Source organism: Bubalus bubalis, chromosome 2, assembly GCF_019923935.1.
Source record: "Bubalus bubalis isolate 160015118507 breed Murrah chromosome 2, NDDB_SH_1, whole genome shotgun sequence".
In the NCBI taxonomy this organism is placed as follows: domain Eukaryota; kingdom Metazoa; phylum Chordata; class Mammalia; order Artiodactyla; family Bovidae; genus Bubalus; species Bubalus bubalis.
Window position 1 is genome coordinate 4,668,839 of NC_059158.1, and position 18,133 is coordinate 4,686,971.

Genomic DNA, 18,133 nt, shown 5'->3' on the forward strand with positions numbered 1-18,133 from the left:
AGCCCCTGACAACCGCTATTTCTACCTGTCCCTGTGAATTTGCTCTGCATCCCTGACTTAAGTGGAATCAACAGTGTTTATCCTTCGTGTGTGTGTGTGTGTGTGTGCATGTCGCTCATTTGTGCCCAACTCTTGTGACCCGCCAGGCTCACAAGAGAATCCCAGTCCATGGGATTCTCCAGGCAACGATATTGGAATGGGTTGACATTTCCTGCTGCAGGGGATCTTCCTGACCCAGGAATTGAACCAGGGTCTCCTGCACTGTAGGCAGACTCTTTACTGACTGAGTTACAAGGGAAACCCGTAGGTTTATCCCTTAGGTGGAGCTTACTTAGCACAATGGCCTCAAGGTTCATCTATGTGGTGGCCTGGGTTGGAATATCTTTTCTTCCCAAGGTCAGATCATACCCCATATGTATGTACCACATTCTGGGCTATACTTTTTATCTGGCATTTGATATCTACTGTCACTTAGCTTGAAAGCTGCATGGGGATAATAAGACACAAAGGATTCATATTTTAAATCTTTTCCAGGTATCCAGCATATCGTTAAGTACATGTTTTAACAGGCCCGTCAGGGCTCACTTTACACACACTCCCCAAAGTCCATGTCCTGGTGCGGAGCGGGCCGGCACTGACTTTCTATGAGTAAGAGAGGGTAACCTGGTTCTATCAAACACTGATTGCTTGTCTGATGGGTTAATTAAATAATTCATTCACCCACATACTTCGTGTGCTCCTATCGCATGTCAGGCAGTTTGGTAATGACTGAGGCCACAAGGCAGATCCAGCACTTGCCCTCATGGAGTTTTTTTCCTTAATTAAAGTGTAGTTGATTTACAATATGCTGATTTCAGGTGTACAACACAGTGATTTCTTTATGCATAAATATCCTCAGATTATTTTCCCTTACTCAGGGAAAAGTCGCTCAGTCGTGTCCAACTCTTTGTGACCCCATGGACTGTAGCCTGCCAGGCTCTTCTGTCCATGGGATTCTCCGGGCAAGGATACTGGAGTGGGTTGCCATTTCCTTCTCCAGGGGATCTTCCCAACCCAGGGATCAAACCCGGGTCTCTTGTATCGCAGGCAGACTCTACCATCTGAGCCACAGAGCCAGGACCCTTTTCCCTCGCAGGCTATTACACAGTACTCAGTATAGTTCACTGTGTTCTGCAATAGGTCCTTGATGGAGTCTTTAATGGAGGAGAAATGATAGCGTAACTTCCCAAATATATGCAATAAATATAAGCTGTGGTAAGAGCTAGAAAGGAGAATTATAGATAGGGAAATTATGTTTCTGTTGTATCTGTTGTTCTAATGAACTTTTCAAGTAAAAAAATTAAAGTTCATTGGCGTTCTGACCTCTGGACTTCGCTCTGTCAATTTCAACCTCAAAACCCTCCTTCCTCCAAAACCTAGTCCTGTGACCAAACAATGGATAATGAGTCAGCAAAAGTTGCCAGCTACAGTCCACAAAGGGAAGAGCTGATTGTTAACAGAGGTCAGGAGAGAGTAGCCAAGAACAGTTGAGCAGCTCCTGTTGCCCAGTAATGCCTGACTCCACCCTCCCAGAAACGGGGTCTGGGAGGGATGAGTTCCTGAAATCTCCGCAGATGAGAGCAGTGGTCTCCAAACTGGAGGACGGCGGAAGGGAGGGTGCTCAGGGAGGAGCCGGAGAACCAGCAGGCGACCTCAGAGCTGGTCAGCAGGACAGTGGAAGGGGAGGACTAAGCTGGACAGGTGCCGCCCCTGAGAGGGCTGGTGGGGGACAGCAGCCAGCAGTGAGAAAGAGACAAAGGCAGAAAAGCAGGGGCTGTCAGGAGGCCAGGAGAAGAGGTGAGGTAGTGTTGTACCCACGCGTTCCGGGAGCAAACCCGCTCGGAGGACAGTGCAGACAGCGGGGTGCAGTTTATTACAGCGGCGGGCCCAAGGCAGCGTCTCCTCTTAGCCGAGGACCCCGACCAGTTTTTGTGAAAACCTTATATACCCTAAGTGTAAGTGCCCAAACCCACCTTCCCAAATTCCCTGAAACTAGTCTGAACAAAGGAAAAGAAAGATCCAATCAAAGGTAACCCATGATTCACATGCCTTAAGCCTAGTTAATTAACAGTGGACAATTATCAATAGGCCTGTGGTCATACCCCAATAAGCATAATATAATTTATGATTCTATTCTGTTACACAGGCCTGTGGTCATACCCCAATAAGCATAATAGAATTTATGATTCTATTTGGTTACACAGATAATTACCGTATTCTTTAGGCAACGGAGAGTCTAGGTACAAGCCCTGGGGCTCTTCCATCCCGGGGGCCTGGTTTTCCAGTTGGTATGTCGTGTCCATGGATACTGGGCTTATAGCTCAAGGTCCACAGTCCAGCCCAAGACGGAGTCCTGCTTTCCAGATGGAGCCTGTTCTGCCTGTTTCCTCCTTCACTAGGAGGAAGGCTCTGTCTACTGGGTGAGCTGGGGAATCACGGGGGCAGTTCTGGGGGTGAGCTCTGGCCACTGTCTGTCATTAGATCTGGCAGAATGGAAGTGATGGTTCCCTCGACACCCGCAGTTGGAGTGGAGTCAGATGCTCCAGCTAATGACACCCAGGCCCCCTTGAAAATCACTTTGACCAGGGGGCAGGCAGGGGGTGTCCCAGTGCCAGCAATCCACGGTGGTTGGTAGAGGCACCTAGTACGTGTCTGTGGAGACAGCCTCACAGGCGGGACTCCCAGTCGCCATGAGCTTGGAGTTGGGTTAGCCTCCAGGGACGCACAACGCAGGCTTGCCATCCAGGCTCCTGTGGTTTCCTCATCATCTCCATCTGAGTCTGGCTTTTCCTTTCTGTTGCAAGAAAAAACTTGAGCATCTGAGATTAAAAGGACATATCTAGGGGCCTTCCCTGGTGGTCCAGTGGTTAAGACTCTGCCTTCCAGCATGGGTGGTGTAGGTTTTATCTCTGGTCCGGAAGCTAAGATTCCACATGCCTGGAAGCCAAAAAACCAAAGTATAAAACAGAAACAATACTGTAACAAAATCAATTAAGTCTTTAAAAATGGTCTGCATCATAAAAGAAAAATTATTTGAAAAAGGACACATCTCCTAGGGAGAGAAGCCCCGTAGTCCAGCCCACTCTGCTGAGAACAGACCCCCACCCGCTCCCAGGGGCGGGTGCCTGTCTTCACCTCCCAGTTTAGCTTCCCATAGGGAAGCAGCTAATTGATTCTGGGAGCAAACTGAAAGTCTCTCAGGGCGTTGGGGGCGTCTCTCAGAACTTGTCTTCATCTCAAAGGCAGAATGTGGAAAAAAGGTTCATTGATCCCTTTTCATTTGGTATCAATACTTCTTGTAGTTTGGTGCGTTCATTTTGTCATCTTTGAAAACATGAGTTACTAGTAACCATGTTAACAAACGTGACTGTCTTTGCAGAATGTTTTAACGTATTTTCCCCCCTTCTTTGTGGCTTTCTTTCTCTTCTTCAAGGAGCTCCAGGTAACTTGGGTGGAAAAGTGAAAGTGAAACAGTTAGTTGCTTAGTAGAGTCTGACTCTCTGCGACCCCACGGATGGTAGCCCGCCGTGCTCCTCTGTCCATGGGATTCTCCAGGCAAGAATACTGCAGTGGGTTGTCATCCCTTCTCCAGGGACTTGGGTGGAAAGGAGACCTGACCTCCAAGGCTTGTTCTTTGGGATGTCCTGCCTCGGGGGAGTTGATGTCTCAGAGGGGCAGGACACAGGATCCCCGGCCTTGCCAAACATCCCTGTGCCCCCAGAATTTCATAGGAGTATCAAGGCACTCAACACCTGGAAACTACTCAGACCAACAGGGGCTTCCTGTCATCAGTCCTCTAAGACTGGCAGAAAATATCCTTGTCACTCACCAGTACAGCCAAGTGACCTGGGGACTGGTCACTTGCTGTCTGAGGGGTGCTGGTGACCCATCCTTTTGCCTCGGTCCAGGGAAGACTCTGCCACCTTTTTACTTCCCTGAAGATGGAAAGAGTACCTTCTGAAGGACAGAGGTCAACTGTCCCTTCCCCTCCAACTCAGGGAATGTGGCCACCAAGTTGAAATTTACTTGATCTAAAGAAAAATTTTAAAATCCATTTTATCTAGTGTACTTGACGGCATCCCAGGTGGCACAGCAGTAAAGAATCTGCCTGCCAATCCAGGAGCCCCAAGAGATGTGGACTCGAGCCCTGGGTCGGGAAGACCCCCTGGAGTGGGAAATGGCAGCCCACTCCGGTCTTCTGGCCTGGAGAATCCCATGGACAGAGGAGCCTGGCGGGCTGCAGTCCAGGGGGTGGCAAAGAGTCAGGCACAGCTGAGAGCACACACGCTAGTGTGCTTGTTTTTGAGGTCTGAGAACAGTCACGCCCATCTCATATTATGTTAATTTGCAGAAGTCAGGATACCATCCGCTCTTGATTTTGTGGTCCCTGGAAAGGAATAGCATGCAGAAATGCAACCCACAGTTAATTCCAAATTGATTTTCCCCCTTGTAAGCCTTTTTTTGAGGGGTTGATTTTTTTTTTTTTTCCTAAACAGCAAGGTATATTTCTTCTCCTTTCTCCCCTTATTGTAAGCTAAAATCATATACAGCCACTCTAGTAACACAGTTTGGCTGTGTTTTTTTTTGTTTTTTTTTTACAAAGTGTATGCTTATCACATGATCCAGCAATCCCACTGCTAGGGTATTTACCCAAAGAAGTGAAAACACATGTCCACACAAAGGCCTGTACTTGACTGCTCACAGCAACTGTACTCATAATAGACAAGAACTGGAAACAATTCAAATGTGCCACTGGTCAAAGGAGCACAGTCCATCCGTACAGGAATGGATATTCATTGCATGGATATTCATTCAGCAAGCTGAACGAGTTACTGATACAAGTAACCGCATGGATGAAGCTCAAATGTATAATGCAAAGTGAAAGCAGCTTGGATGCAAGAGAACATACTGGATGATTCGAGTATTTGAAATTCTCTACAAAGCAAAACCACAGTGGCAGAAACCAGAGTGCTTGCCAGGGGTCAGGGAAGGATGAAATCGACAGCCAGAGGACACGAGGGAGCTTTTGGGAGAGTTGGAAACACTGTGTGTCATGACTGGTGATGGGAACCATGTGTCAGAACTCATCACGCTTTATACATAAAACTGGTGAATTTTATTGTTTAGAGATTATATCTCCAAAAGTTGACAAAAATCATGCGGGAGAAAGAAAGAAAGATAAAAGTAATGAAGACTGGTTCCCGAGCCCCGGGAGGAGGTTGCTGAGGTGAGGTTTTCTTTACTGCTCTTGACCTGCGCACACGTCCCTCCCCTTGCCACCGCCCCCTGCCAGTGCTCAGGTGGATCTGCCCTCCCACCTTCTCCAACGCCTTTTCTTCCCCTGGGGAGGAGCCAGGCTGTCTGGGCCCAAGGGAGCCAAGGGGAGCCCTTCCCCACAGAGTCCTTCCCTAACTCCCCCGTCAAGCTTTTCCTTTGAGCTGGCCCTTCACTCCCTCGGCTTTATTGCTGACCTTGGGCAAGATTTATCAGGTGTGTGTGAGTGAAGGTGCTCAGGCTAGAGAACAGAGAAACTGACCACCAGGAAAGATACAGAATGAAAGAGAAAGGCACTTATTTTAAGGAATTGACTCCCACAGGGTGTTGGAACTGGTAGATCTGAAAATTGCGGGGCAGGCTGGGAATGCCCTGAGAGGAGGCAGTTTTGAGTCCGCAGGCCGGACACGCAGCCAGAATTCGTCTGCTGCCGTCCAGAGGTGGCTTTCCTACTTGTGCTAAGTCACTCAGCTGTGTCCGACTCTTTGCGACCCCATGGACTGCAGCCCGCCAGGCTCCTCTGTCCATGGGATTCTCCAGGCAAGAATACTGGAGTGGGTTGCCATGCCCTCCTCCAGGGGATCTTCCCAACCCAGGGATTGAACCTGGTCTTTTATGTCTCCTGCACTGGCAGGCAGGTTCTTTACCATCAGCACCACCTGGGAAGCCCTTTTTCCTTCTTAGGGGGACATCAATCTTTGTTCCTAAGGCCTTCAACTGGTTAGACAAAGCCCACCCAACATGTTTGAGGGTAATCTGCTTTATTCAGAATCTACTGATTTGAATGTAAATCACATCTTTAAAAGAAAACCTTTTTACACAACACCTGAACTGATGTCTGACCAGTCAATTGGATATCACAGTCCAGCCAAGTTGACACATAAAACTAGCCATCACAAATGGGTACCCACATCTTCAACAGCCTCTTTCCTGCCACTTAAAGGCATTAAGTGCCACCCAAAAGCCTGGGTTTGGGCTCTAGCTCTTTTGTTTGCTGGTTGTGTTGCCTTGGGAAAGTTCCTTGTCTCTCTGGGCCTCTATTTCCCCAATATAAGCCAGGAGCAGCAGTAGGATTGTTAACATAAGGATTAAATGAATTAACGCAGTACCTTCAAAGAACCTAGATGAGTACTCAGCTCATATAACCTAACTACTTTATGCCCGGCATTATTCTAAATTTCACAATTACTAGCTGATTTTCCAGAAAAGTTTCTATTCATCTTAAAATTACATTTATTGGTTAAGAAACTCCTTAATCACTGCCAATGAATGACTTGAATCAAGGAAGGTGGTGGGAAAGCAAATGTTTGCAGAAAATTGTACAAGATAAAGAAATGGGATTCGGAATTTCCCTGGTGGTCCAATGGTTAAGAATTCACCTCGCAGTGCAAGGGACACAGGTTTGATCCCTGGTCCGGGAAGATCCCACATACCATGGAGCAACTAAGCCCAGGTGTTGCAACTTGTTGCCACAACAAGAGAGTCCCTGGGCTGCAGTGAAAGATCCCAAATGATACAATGGAGATCCTGCAACTAAGACCCAATTCAGCCAAATAAATAAATTTTTATTAAAGAGAAATGGGTTTCAAATTCAAATATTAAAAAAAAAAATGCCCCAGAATCTTCCTCCTACATACTTCTTTATTAACATTTTCAAGTCCTACCATTTAAGATAATTTTAAAAGACTTCTTGATCAGTGATATTTTTATTTTGTTATTTAATCGTTCAGTTCAGTTTAGCTCAGTCACTCAGTTGTGTCTGACTCTTTGCGACCCCATGGACGGCAGCACACCAGGCCTCCCTGTCCATCACCAACTCCTGGAGTCTACTCAAGCTCACGTCCATTGAGTTGGTGATGCCATCCAACCATCTCATCCTCTGTCATCCCTTTCTCCTCCTGCCTTCAATCTTTCCCAGCATCAAGGTCTTTTCCAATGAGTTAGTTCTTTGAATTAGGTGGCCAAAGTATTGGAGTTTTTGCTTCAGCATCAGTCCTTCCAATGAATATTCAGGACTGATTTCCTTTAGGATGGACTGGTTTGATCTCCTTGCAATCCAAGGGATTCTGAAGAGTCTTTTCCAACATCACAGTTCAAAAGCATCAATTCTTTGGCACTCAGCTTTCTTTATAGTCTAACTCTCACATCCATACATGATGACTGGAAAGACCATAACTTTGACTATATGGACCTTTGTTAGCGAAGTAATGTCTCTGCTTTTTAATATGCTGTCTAGATTAATCATTAGTGTGGCAGATAAAAAGCATCTTTTCATATATTATACTTTAAACATACATTTGTGAGCTGATAAGAACTCAGTCGTCATCACCAATCACCTTTCCATGGGAAAATGTATTCTTTGATCTAAAAAAATAACTTACAAACTTTTAGTCAGTAACCTGTCTCAAATTTGATGACTGCCTATTTTAAATACAGACACTATAATGAAGTAGTTAAGGCCCAGGGTTTTGTAGCTTTCAAAAAGCCCAGCCCGGTCATCTGAAGTAGTATCTACGTGGGCAAGTTGTTTAAACCCTCAAAGCTTCAGTTCCTCCACTTGTTAATAAAGATAACAATACTACGTCATAGATCTGTTGGAAGGATTAAAATGAATTTTTCTAGCACAGAAAAAGTGCTCAATAAATGAAATTATTCTACTCTAGAGATCATAATATTCATAAGACTTCATTTATTTGGTGTCAAATCCTTTTTTTTTTTTTCCCACAAACTTCTTTTTTTTTTAATTACTCTTTGCACTATGCTTGGGAACAATATGTTTAGAAAAATATTATTCACTGACAGAACACTCAAATAAAAATCAGGTTTTTATCTATTAGAAAAGTCTCTTCTTGCCTAAATGGTTTTCCTGCAAGGTCAGTAGGTTCTGGAGCTGATCGCTGTATTTCTCACCGGATCCCAGACAGTTGCCCATGATCAGCTAAGTGACGGAAGACGGTATGGCTGAGCCTCCAGCACCGCTTTACGCCTCGTGGACGGGACGTCATAACACATCAATTTCTGATTCTAACGGGGCAGCTATCCCGGGGAAGGGCAGAAATTTCTTCATCAGCCACCTCCTGAAGGTGTTTTGGAAGAATAGTATTCTTCCTGAGAGAATTGATCCGTAGCCTCTCATCTGCATACTCGTAGGCCATTTTTCTTCTCTTTACATCATGCAACATTCTCCAGTCGACATAGTAACTTCAAGCTTGGCCTGAAGCCAATGAAGGAACCGCCTGCCAGACGATCCGCAGCAGAGATCTGAGCATGCAGGTAGCCATCTTGTTCACCGCAAATGTCAAACCGCTGCAACTTTATTCTCAAATCCTTGTATTTTGCTTTCCAAATGAGAAAAGTGGGCAGAGGTATTAGTAGTTCCTCCTCCAGGGACTCCCCTGGTGGTCCAGGGGTTAGGACTCTACGTCCATTGCAAGGGTCACAGTTTCAACCCTTGGTTGAGGATCTAAGATCCTGCATGACTCATGGTGTGGCCGAAAAGAAAAAAAAAGTATCCCCTCTTCCAAACTCTCTAAGGATATACATTCATCCACATTTCTCCAAAACTATTTGTTTCCACTTAAGAACTTCATAACCCACTGTCAGCAAGCAGCACTGAGGTCAGGCATGACCTCTGCATCGCCAAACCCATAGGGCACTTTGGTAACTCAATCAGTAAATAATCTGCCTGCAATGCGGGAGACCCTGGTTCGACTCCTGGGTTGGGAGGGTCCCCTGGAGAAGGAAATGGCAACGAACTCTGGTATTCTTGCCTGAAAAATCCCATGGACAGAGGAGCCTGGTGGGCTACAGCCCATGGGGTCCAAAGAGTCAGCCACGAATTAGTTATTAAACCCCCAAAGAACACTTTACAGCTTTAAATTACTGGATGTCTCTGCTGTGTCTGATTCTATCGAACCCACTGCAATGGTCTGAACTGTGTCCCCCTCAAATTCATAAGCTGAAGTGCTGACCCTTAGTGCTTCAGATTGTGATGGTTATTTACTTGGAGACAAAAGCTTTTAAGAGACAGTTAGGTTAAAATGAGGTCACGAGGGTGAGCCCTAACCCAAGATGACTGCTGTCTTTATGAGAAAAGGAGAAGAGGATGCAGACACACCCAGAGGGACGACCAAGAAGACAGAGAGAGAAAGCAGTCACCGTCTACAAGCCACGGAGAGAGCCTCAGGTGAAACCACCTCGCTTTTGGACTTCCAACCTCCAGAAACATGAGAAAATCAGTCTTTCCTGTTTCAGCCACCCAGCATGAGGTCCTTCACTATGGCAGCCCTGTAGCAGGTCTTCCCCGGTGGCTCAGATGGCAAAGAATCTGCTTGTGATGAGGGAGACCCAGGCTCAATCCCTGGGTCAGGAAGATGCCCCTGAGAAGGGGATGCCTACCCACTCTAGTATTCTCACCTGAAGAATTCCATGGACAGAGGAGCCTGGTGGGCTACAGCCCATGGGGTTGCAAAGAGTCGGACACGAAGAAACAACTCACATACATAGCAGAGTAATACAGCCTCCTTTTTGAAACTTCCTGCTGCCAGGATTCCAACTCCCTGTTTTTCCTCTGGAGAGAATTTCGTCCTCTGCTCATCTTAGATGTTGATGATTCTCATTTGGATGTTCTTTCTCATCCCGTAGTCTCTGTCCAGCAGATGTCACCTACTCTCAGGTTCTAACCATGTTGACAGTAACCAGTTGCTTGTAATTTGACTATGTTCACAGTAGCTGGTGACTTCCGCCTAGCCCTCTTGCAGGCACCATGTTCGTGTGTAAAACTGCACACCTCCCCTGAACACTCTCCACTTATTTCAGATCCCGCAGTCCAAACCTGCCATCACCTTCCCTTGAAATTGGCTGTACTTCCCACGTTCTGGTCCTCTGCATTCAGTTCACACCAACATCCTCTTGTTCACCTGTGAGAACCTGAGAACCAGTCTCCAGGTCTCCCTTTCCTGATATCTGTCACCTACTAAGTATATGCTAAACCGTCTTGTCCTTTCCTTGGACTGCAAGGAGATCAAATGAGTCAATCCTAAAGAAAATCAGTCCTGACTATTCATTGGAGGGACTGATGCTGAAGCTAAAGCTCCAATACTTTGGCCACCTGATGCGAAGAGCCCTGACTCATTGGAAAAGACCCTGATGCTGGGAAAGATTGAAGGCAGGAGGAGAAGGGGATGACAGAGGATGAGATGGTTGGATGGCATCATCGACACAATGGATGAGTTTGAGCAAACTCCAGGAGATGGTGAAGGACAGGGAAGTCTGGCGTGCTGTAGCCCATGGGATTGCAAAGAGCTGGACACGACTGAGCGACTGAACAACAACTTGTCCTTTCCATATTGACCGTCCTGCTCTAGTCCCAGGGCAAGCATCTCTTAGCTAGACTGTTGCCATCATCCCCTCCTTGTTCTTTCTGCCCTCAGCCTCTTTCTGAAGTCCATCCCAGTTGCGGTTGCCTGGGTGACCACCTGGCAGTTACCCTCGGCCATGCTCTTCCCTGGATAGCAGCAAGCATCCTTTGAGTCTGAGAGAGTATCAACTTCTCCAGAGAGCCTTATGGACCTACAAGGGCGCAATTGGACAGGTAAGGACTGACCAAGAAGATGCTATTCAAGAAGAGGCTGGAGGCCTGAGGAGGCTCGTGTGGTCCTTTAGAACCCCTGGTGAGTCTTTAAAACAACAACAAAAATTGAAATTGACCTCAGCTTTTGCCATTTTCCCCAAGGTGTTCTTTAAGGGTTGTTGGGTTGATGCAAAGTTGTCTACTGCCACCTTATGGCAGAAAGTTGAAAAGAAACTCCCAGGGATAAAATTGTGCTAACTTCTAAAAAGCCTGATCATCCCTGCTGTTGCAGCAGAGGAGTTATTCTGTGCTTGGCCTAAAAACATTACTTCTATCTGGTATTGTCAGTTCTTTACTGACTCATTTTCATCAGCACCCAAATCTGCTGATTGATCATCATCTTAAAACCAAACAAAACCAAACCAAGAAACACTAGATCTCTCTCTAGTTACCACCAGTTTCTCTGCTCTCCTTGGTGGCAAACCTCTACAAAAGAGTTTTCTTTCTTTCCTCTTTTGACCTCACATGTGGCATATGGGATCTTCATTTCCCTGGTCGAACCAATAGCCCCTGCATTGAAAGGATGGAGCTGTAACCACCCAGGGAAGTCCCCCAAAGAGTTTTCTATACTCGCTGTCCTCTTTTCTTTTCTTCCTCTTGTTCTCTCTCGGATCTCTTTGAGATCAGGCTTTTGCTGCTAACCTTCTCCTAAACTGCTGGGTCAGGCCCACAGGTAGCTTTGACTGCCCAATCCAATGGCCCAGTCTCAGTCCTCATCTTGACCAACTGTAGATGCCATCACTGCTGGGCGCCTTCTGGAAACTCGTTCCATACTCCCCAGACGCCCTCTCCCCTGCGTCTCCCTCCTGCATCTCAGGCCACCCCTTCCCAGGGTGTAGTGTGGTTCCTTCCTTTACCCCTGGGCTCTGAGCACTGGGATGCCCCAGCTCAGTCTCCCCGCCTCTTCCCTGTCTCCGTCCACTCCCCAGACTGGGTCATCAGTCCCTCCACGTTCAGTACCTTTCACATGTTGACCACTCCTGCCTTTGCCTCTGAATTCCGGACTTGGTATCACCCCTGCATATCGAATAGGGATCTCAAGTGAAAGTGTTAGTCGCTCAGTCGTGTCCGACTCTGCGACCGAATGCACTGTAGCATGCCAGGCTCCTCTGTCCATGGGATTCTCCAGGCAAGAGTACTGGAGTGGGTTGCCATTTCCTTCTCCAGGGGATCTTCCTGAACCAGGGATCAAACCTACATCTCCTGTGTCTCCTGCACTGGCAGTCAGGTTCTTTACCACAGACGTCTACAGTTGGGTAAAATTACCACAAAACCTGTTCTCTAATAAAGCATTGAATATCTCATGTAGCGTATTGGGTACTGTACTCAAAGTGAAGAGCAGAGTGGTTGTCTGGGTTTGAAACGGTCCAGGTGTATCAGTTGGGTTGTTTACCCTTGTGATCACATGGATGACGAGGAGTTGCCTCTGCCCAGGGTCGCAAAGAGTCGGACACGACTGAGCGACTGAACTGAGCGTCCTGAAAAGATCACACTGTGTATCCCTAACCCAGAAAATGACCAAAATTCAAAATGTGAAGCCTGTTTCTACTGAACGTGTATTGCTTTCATGTCACTAAAAACTTGGAAAACTGTATTGAACTCTCATAAGTCAGGGGCCGTCTGTATGCTGACGTGTATCCGTCTTTATCCTATAGAGTATTCCTACGTCCCTAAAAGTCCTGTTGTTACCAAACCCAGGTCTGGCTGCTCGCCGCTTTCGAGCCGGTACTCAAGTAGGAAATGAAAGATTGCTTCATTTCCGAGGCTGGCACCCCCCCGGGAGAAGGTGGACTCCTGTCGGAGAACCCACTCAGACTTGCTGCTCAGGGGATGGGAGCTTTCAAAGGAGAGTCTCAGGGTTGTTCGGGCAGTGGGAGGGAGCAGGGCAGCACCGTCAGCTTGGAATCAGCCGTGCGCTGGTCTGATCAGCGTCATCTTGGTGGTTTTAAGTACAGTTAATCTTTAGTTCCAGGGTTTGTTCCCACTTCTTTGAGGCCAGTTCTTGGAATTGTGTGACGTGAAGTGGTTTAGGTCATAACTTCCATTTGGTCATCATGTGGTCATCTTCTTCCCCCTTGGGGGGCTCCAGTGTCTGCAGACAGCTCACAGGATCTGGCTCAGAATGTTATCTACAGCCCTGGAGGAGGAGCTAAAGGTCCCCAGCTTTGCTGAGTGACTAAACTGTTACACTTTGTCTGTGTAAAGGCTTCGAGAGTAAAGCCTAAGTTCCAAGACCAAGGCGGTGCTTGCCTTCTGCGCTCACCTAGTCCCCCTGCCAAGGTGGTGCTTGCCCTCTGCGCTCGCCTAGGCCCCCTGCCCCTCTGGTGGTGGTTTAGTCCCTCAGTCATGTCCGACTCTGAGACCCCATGGACTGCAGCCCCCCAGGCTCCTCTGTCCACGGGACTTTCCAAGCAAGAATACTGGAGTGGGTTGCCATTTCCCTTCCCTCTAACCCTGAGAAACCCCTGAGCCTTTTACTGTCTCCATAGTTTTACCTTTTCCATATGTTATAGAGTTGGAATTATATAACGTGGCCATTTCAGATTGTCTTCTTTCACTTAGGACTAGGCATTTAAGGTTCTTCCATATCCTTTCAAAGCTTGACAGCTCAATTATTTTTAGTGCTGAATGATATTCCATTGTCTGGATGAACCTTTTTTTTTTTTTAATTTTTTATATCCATTTGCCTATGGAAGAACATCTTGGTGGCTTCCAGGTTTTGGCAATTATGAATAAAGCTGCTATAAATATTGCATGTAGGTTTTTGTGTGGACCTAAGTTTTCGACTCCTTGAGGTAAACACCAAGGAGCATGATTGCTGGATTGTATAGTAAGATTATGCTTAGCTCATAAGAAACAAGCAAACTGACTTCTAAAGTGTCTGTACTGTTTTGCATTTCCACCAGCAACGAACCAGGGTCCCTGTTGCTCCATATCCACCCATCAGGGTTCTGGATTCTGGCTGTTCTAAAAGGTATGCAGTGGTATCTTACTGTTTTAACTTGCATTTCACAGGCGTAACGAGCATCTTTTCATGTGCTTACTTGCCATCTGTATGCCTTCTTTGGTGAGGTGTCTGTTCAGGCCTTGGTCCATTTTTTAGTTGCATTGCTTGTTATTGCTGAGTCTTAATCAATTTTTAGTTTTATTTTTGCCCACGGAGAGAAGCCACCATTGCCAATTATTTTTCAGCCCTGGGGGGATAGGGTGGGGCAGGGCTTCCTGGTGACTTGATTGAAGTCACCCATTCCTCTGGTCTCCAAGTTGTAGGAAGATAAGGAACGTCCCATGAGGAAGGAAAGGGAAACTCCAGTCTTTCCCTTTTCTTAAACTTTTGAGTTATTTTGTTTTTGGCAGTTCTCGGTCCTCGTTGCTATGAGGGCGTTTTCTCCAGTTCTGGAGGGCGGGGAGCTGCTCTCTCCTTGAGGCGTGGGGGCTTCTCACTGCGGTGGCCCCTCTTACTGCTGCTCCCGGCTCTGGAGCCCAGGCTCAGTGGTTGCAGCTCCCAGGCTCAGTTGCTCCAGGCATGTGGATCAACTTCAGAATCAGAGATCAAATCCATGTCTCCTGCATCTGCAGGCAGATTCTTCAGCCCTGAGCCACCGGGGAAGCCCCCAGCTTTTCCCTTTTGAGGTTGAATGTTATTTGGGTTTTACTGATTGGGAAGGTTCCTGCTGAGGCAGGTCAAGAGAGAGATCCCTCCAAGGCCTTCCTGGGGCCACCGATCACGAGGGGACGGGGATTGGACTCAATGGGATGATCCTGGGTGTCATGGGGGAGAAGACAGTTCTGAAGTCTTTTGGGTGGGGACACCTCTCTGCTGGATTTGGGTCATGTCTGCAGTGGGACATGGTCAGGGAGTCTGGGCTGGTCTGGGGTAGACCCTTGGAAAGTGGGATTCTGTGTGAAGAATTGCTCCATTGTGAAGCCCACAGTGGGCTTCCCAGGTGGTGCCAGTGCAGGAGATGCGAGAGACATGGGTTCGATCCCTGGGTCAGGAAGATCCCCTGGAGGAGGGCGCAGTAACTCACTCCAGTATTCTTGCCTAGAGAATTCCATAGACAGAGGAGCCTGGCAAGCTACAGTTCATGGGGTCGCACAGAGTCAGACACTACTGAGGTGACTTAGCATGCATGATTGAAGCCCACAGAAGCATCAGTGCATCAGTGATTGCTCTGAATCACAAGACGAGATCTGCTCGTAGCTCTTGTGAACCCCGATGCCTGGCTAGGGCAGCTCATTCTGGAGCAGCCGAGTTCTGGGGGCGACTGTGGCTTCCTTCAGCCTCAAGGGCATTTGTCTGCTTTCGCTTCTCGTGACTGGACGGGACTGGCCTTGGAGATGCTAATAAGCATGTGGGGTTTTGGACAATACTGGGAGGCTGGCGGGAGGCCTCAAGCCGGAGGTGTTGAACTTCCTGCTAATCTGGAGTGCTGCAGCCTGAGCCGGGTTCTGTTTGAAAAATACACGGGCGCTGCGTTCCTTGTGCCCTGAGCCAGGGGGAGGCTGCTTCCGGTTATGTAACAGCCTGGTGTCCTCTCTGCTGCATGGGTCCCCAGCCTCCGCGATCTAAAGCTGATGGTCTGAGGTGGAGCTGATGTAACAATAGAAATAAAGTGCACGATGCCTGTAGTGTGCCTGAATCATCCCCAAACTATCCCACCACCCTCGGTCCGTGGAACAATTGTCTTCCACAAAACTAGTCCCTGGTGCAAAAAAGGTTGCAGACTGCTACGTGGAAACTGGTGGGTCACTGCACTCCTGTGTGTGTTTCTGCTGTTACACAGTCCTCTCCCTTGCCCACATCCCTGGTTTCCACGACCTTGCATCACACCCAAGTGAAACCCAGCTGGGACTAATCCACATCTTCCCTCTGCTCCTGCCCTGGAGAACATCATGAGACCCCCAGCTCGTTGCCGTGAGGGGTGTATTGAGCCCAGTCTTGCCCCCCATCCCGTTCACGTCCCTCTTTCTCCACATCTTCTTTGCTTCCCTCAAAATGACAGTCTGATCATCTCCTCCTTCACTCTGAAAACAGAAACCAGCATACAGGGTATCCCTGGTGGTCCAGTGGTTAAGAGTCCTCCTTGCAACGTGGGGGACACAGGTTCGATCTCTGGTCTGGGGAGATCCCACATGCCTCCAGGCAACTAAGCCCGTGCGCCCCACCTACTGAGCTTGCCTGCCTAGAGCCCATGCTCCCCAATGACCGCAACTAGAGAGTAGCCGCTGCTCGCTACAACTAGAGAAAGTCCACAAACAGCAATGAAGACCCAGCACAGCCAGGAAGAAAAAACAACATTATTTTTTAAAAAAGAAAGAAACAGAAACTCCTGCCACCAAAGATGTTTCCTTTTCAGTATCGTAATTGTGACAACTGATCAGTACTGAGAGCTGACAGCCACTCAGACTGCCTGAAGCCTTCACTTGCTGGCCCATTTCATCCAGTGTCGGCCCTGTTTTATGATGAAATAACTTGACTGAGGTCACACAGCAAATCAGGAGCAGACCTGGGATGTGAACTCAGACCAGCTGACTCCAGAGGGCCCAGCACCTGCTACAGAGCCTGGACACACAGGCGCGGAGTGCAAATGTGTCCAGTGAATCAGCACGTGGATAAATGAATGCCCCAAGTCAGCAGCTTGAGTTTATAACTTGGGTCATCTCAGTATCAGACGAAAGGGGAAAATGACAGCAATTTGAAGGGCAGGAAGCAGTGAAACCCAGTAAATTTATATTTAAATTCTTTTTCTGCACACAAAAACAATACTTACTAATTGAAGAATATATGGAAAATTCACAAAAGTATTACTATAAGGAAGAAGAGAATACCAGTAGGAAACCAGTAAAAAGCTGTTCTTTTGGAAATTTACCTATTTCTGGAAATGTGGGAAGCCTGACGTGCTGCAGTTCATGGGATCTCAGTTGGACACGACTGAGCAACTGAACAACGTATCTCTGGAAAAAAGATCTTGTTTTTCCAGAAGATCATTTACACCTCTGAATGAGTTTCAGATGCCTTTTAAATGGACTGTGATAAACAGTTCAGGGTGCCAACTGCTGGAGCCCTTCTCTCTATTTGACAGAAAACAGACTTCAGGGGCCCAGTTGGGGTCTAAGTGTTGCCTATCAATGGCAACAGTGCAACCTCCCAGTGATCCTTAAAGTGCCTGGCCCTGAAATCCCAGATCAGAGAATGTTCTGGACCTCCCACTTTCTGCCCCAAGTTGAACCTGTGTGGATGGACAGGAAGGCCCAGCTTGGTTTACCCATGGTATCAGTCAGGGCTCTCCAACCAACAGGCTGCATGTATATCTGTGTAGAGGGATATACTCTGAGGCCTTGGCTCACACTGTCATGGAATCTGGCAAGCCCTGAATCTCCAAGGTGGGCTGGCAGGTTGGGACTCCCAGGGAGGATCCAAGGCTGCAATCCAAGTTCAAGGGCATCTATTGGCTGAATTCCTTCTTGCTCAGCGGAGAGAGATCAGGCTTTTATTCTACAGGGGCCTTTGACTAGATGAAGGCTGTCCTTACTAGGGAGGAAAATCTGCTTACCTCAAACTTTACAAACTTCAGGTATATTCCTGGTGGTCCAGTGGTTGGGAGTCTGCCCTCCACCGCAGGGGACATGGGTTTGATCCCTGGTCAGGGAACTAAGATCCCACATGCTGTGGAACAACTAAGCCCACACACTCCAACACAGACTCAGTGCAGCAAAAACAACAGCAGCAAAACTCTGCAACTTCGGATATTAATCTGACCCACAGAGCACCCTCACAGAAACATCCAGAATAACGCCTGACCAACTTATCTGGGTACCAGAGCCCAGCCACAGGCTTCCTCAGCGGCTTGGCAGTAAAGAATCCACCTGCAAAGCAGGAGACGAAGGAGATGTGGATTCGATCCCTGGGTTGGGAAGATCCCCTGGAGGAGGGCATGGCAACCCACTCCAGGATTCTTGCCTGGAGAATCCCATGGACAGAGAAGCCTGGCGGGGTGCAGTCCAGGGGGTTGCAGAGAGTCTGACACAACTGGAGCAACTGAACACTCATGCAGGCAGGGCTCAGCCATGTTGATGCATAAAATTAACCATCACACCCACCTAGCCTAGGCTCGTCATCAGCAGGGGAACAAACAATCCCCCTTCCGCAGTAAGGAGCCTGGTTGGCAGGGAGGGGGCTGCTCT

At 47.8% G+C, this 18,133-nt stretch overlaps 1 pseudogene; it reads right to left on the minus strand.

Annotated features, from left to right (window-relative positions):
* Positions 1-8,036: 8,036 nt before the first annotated feature.
* LOC123328226 lies at positions 8,037-8,594 on the minus strand (annotated as a pseudogene).
* Between the last annotated feature and the right edge of the window lie 9,539 nt (positions 8,595-18,133).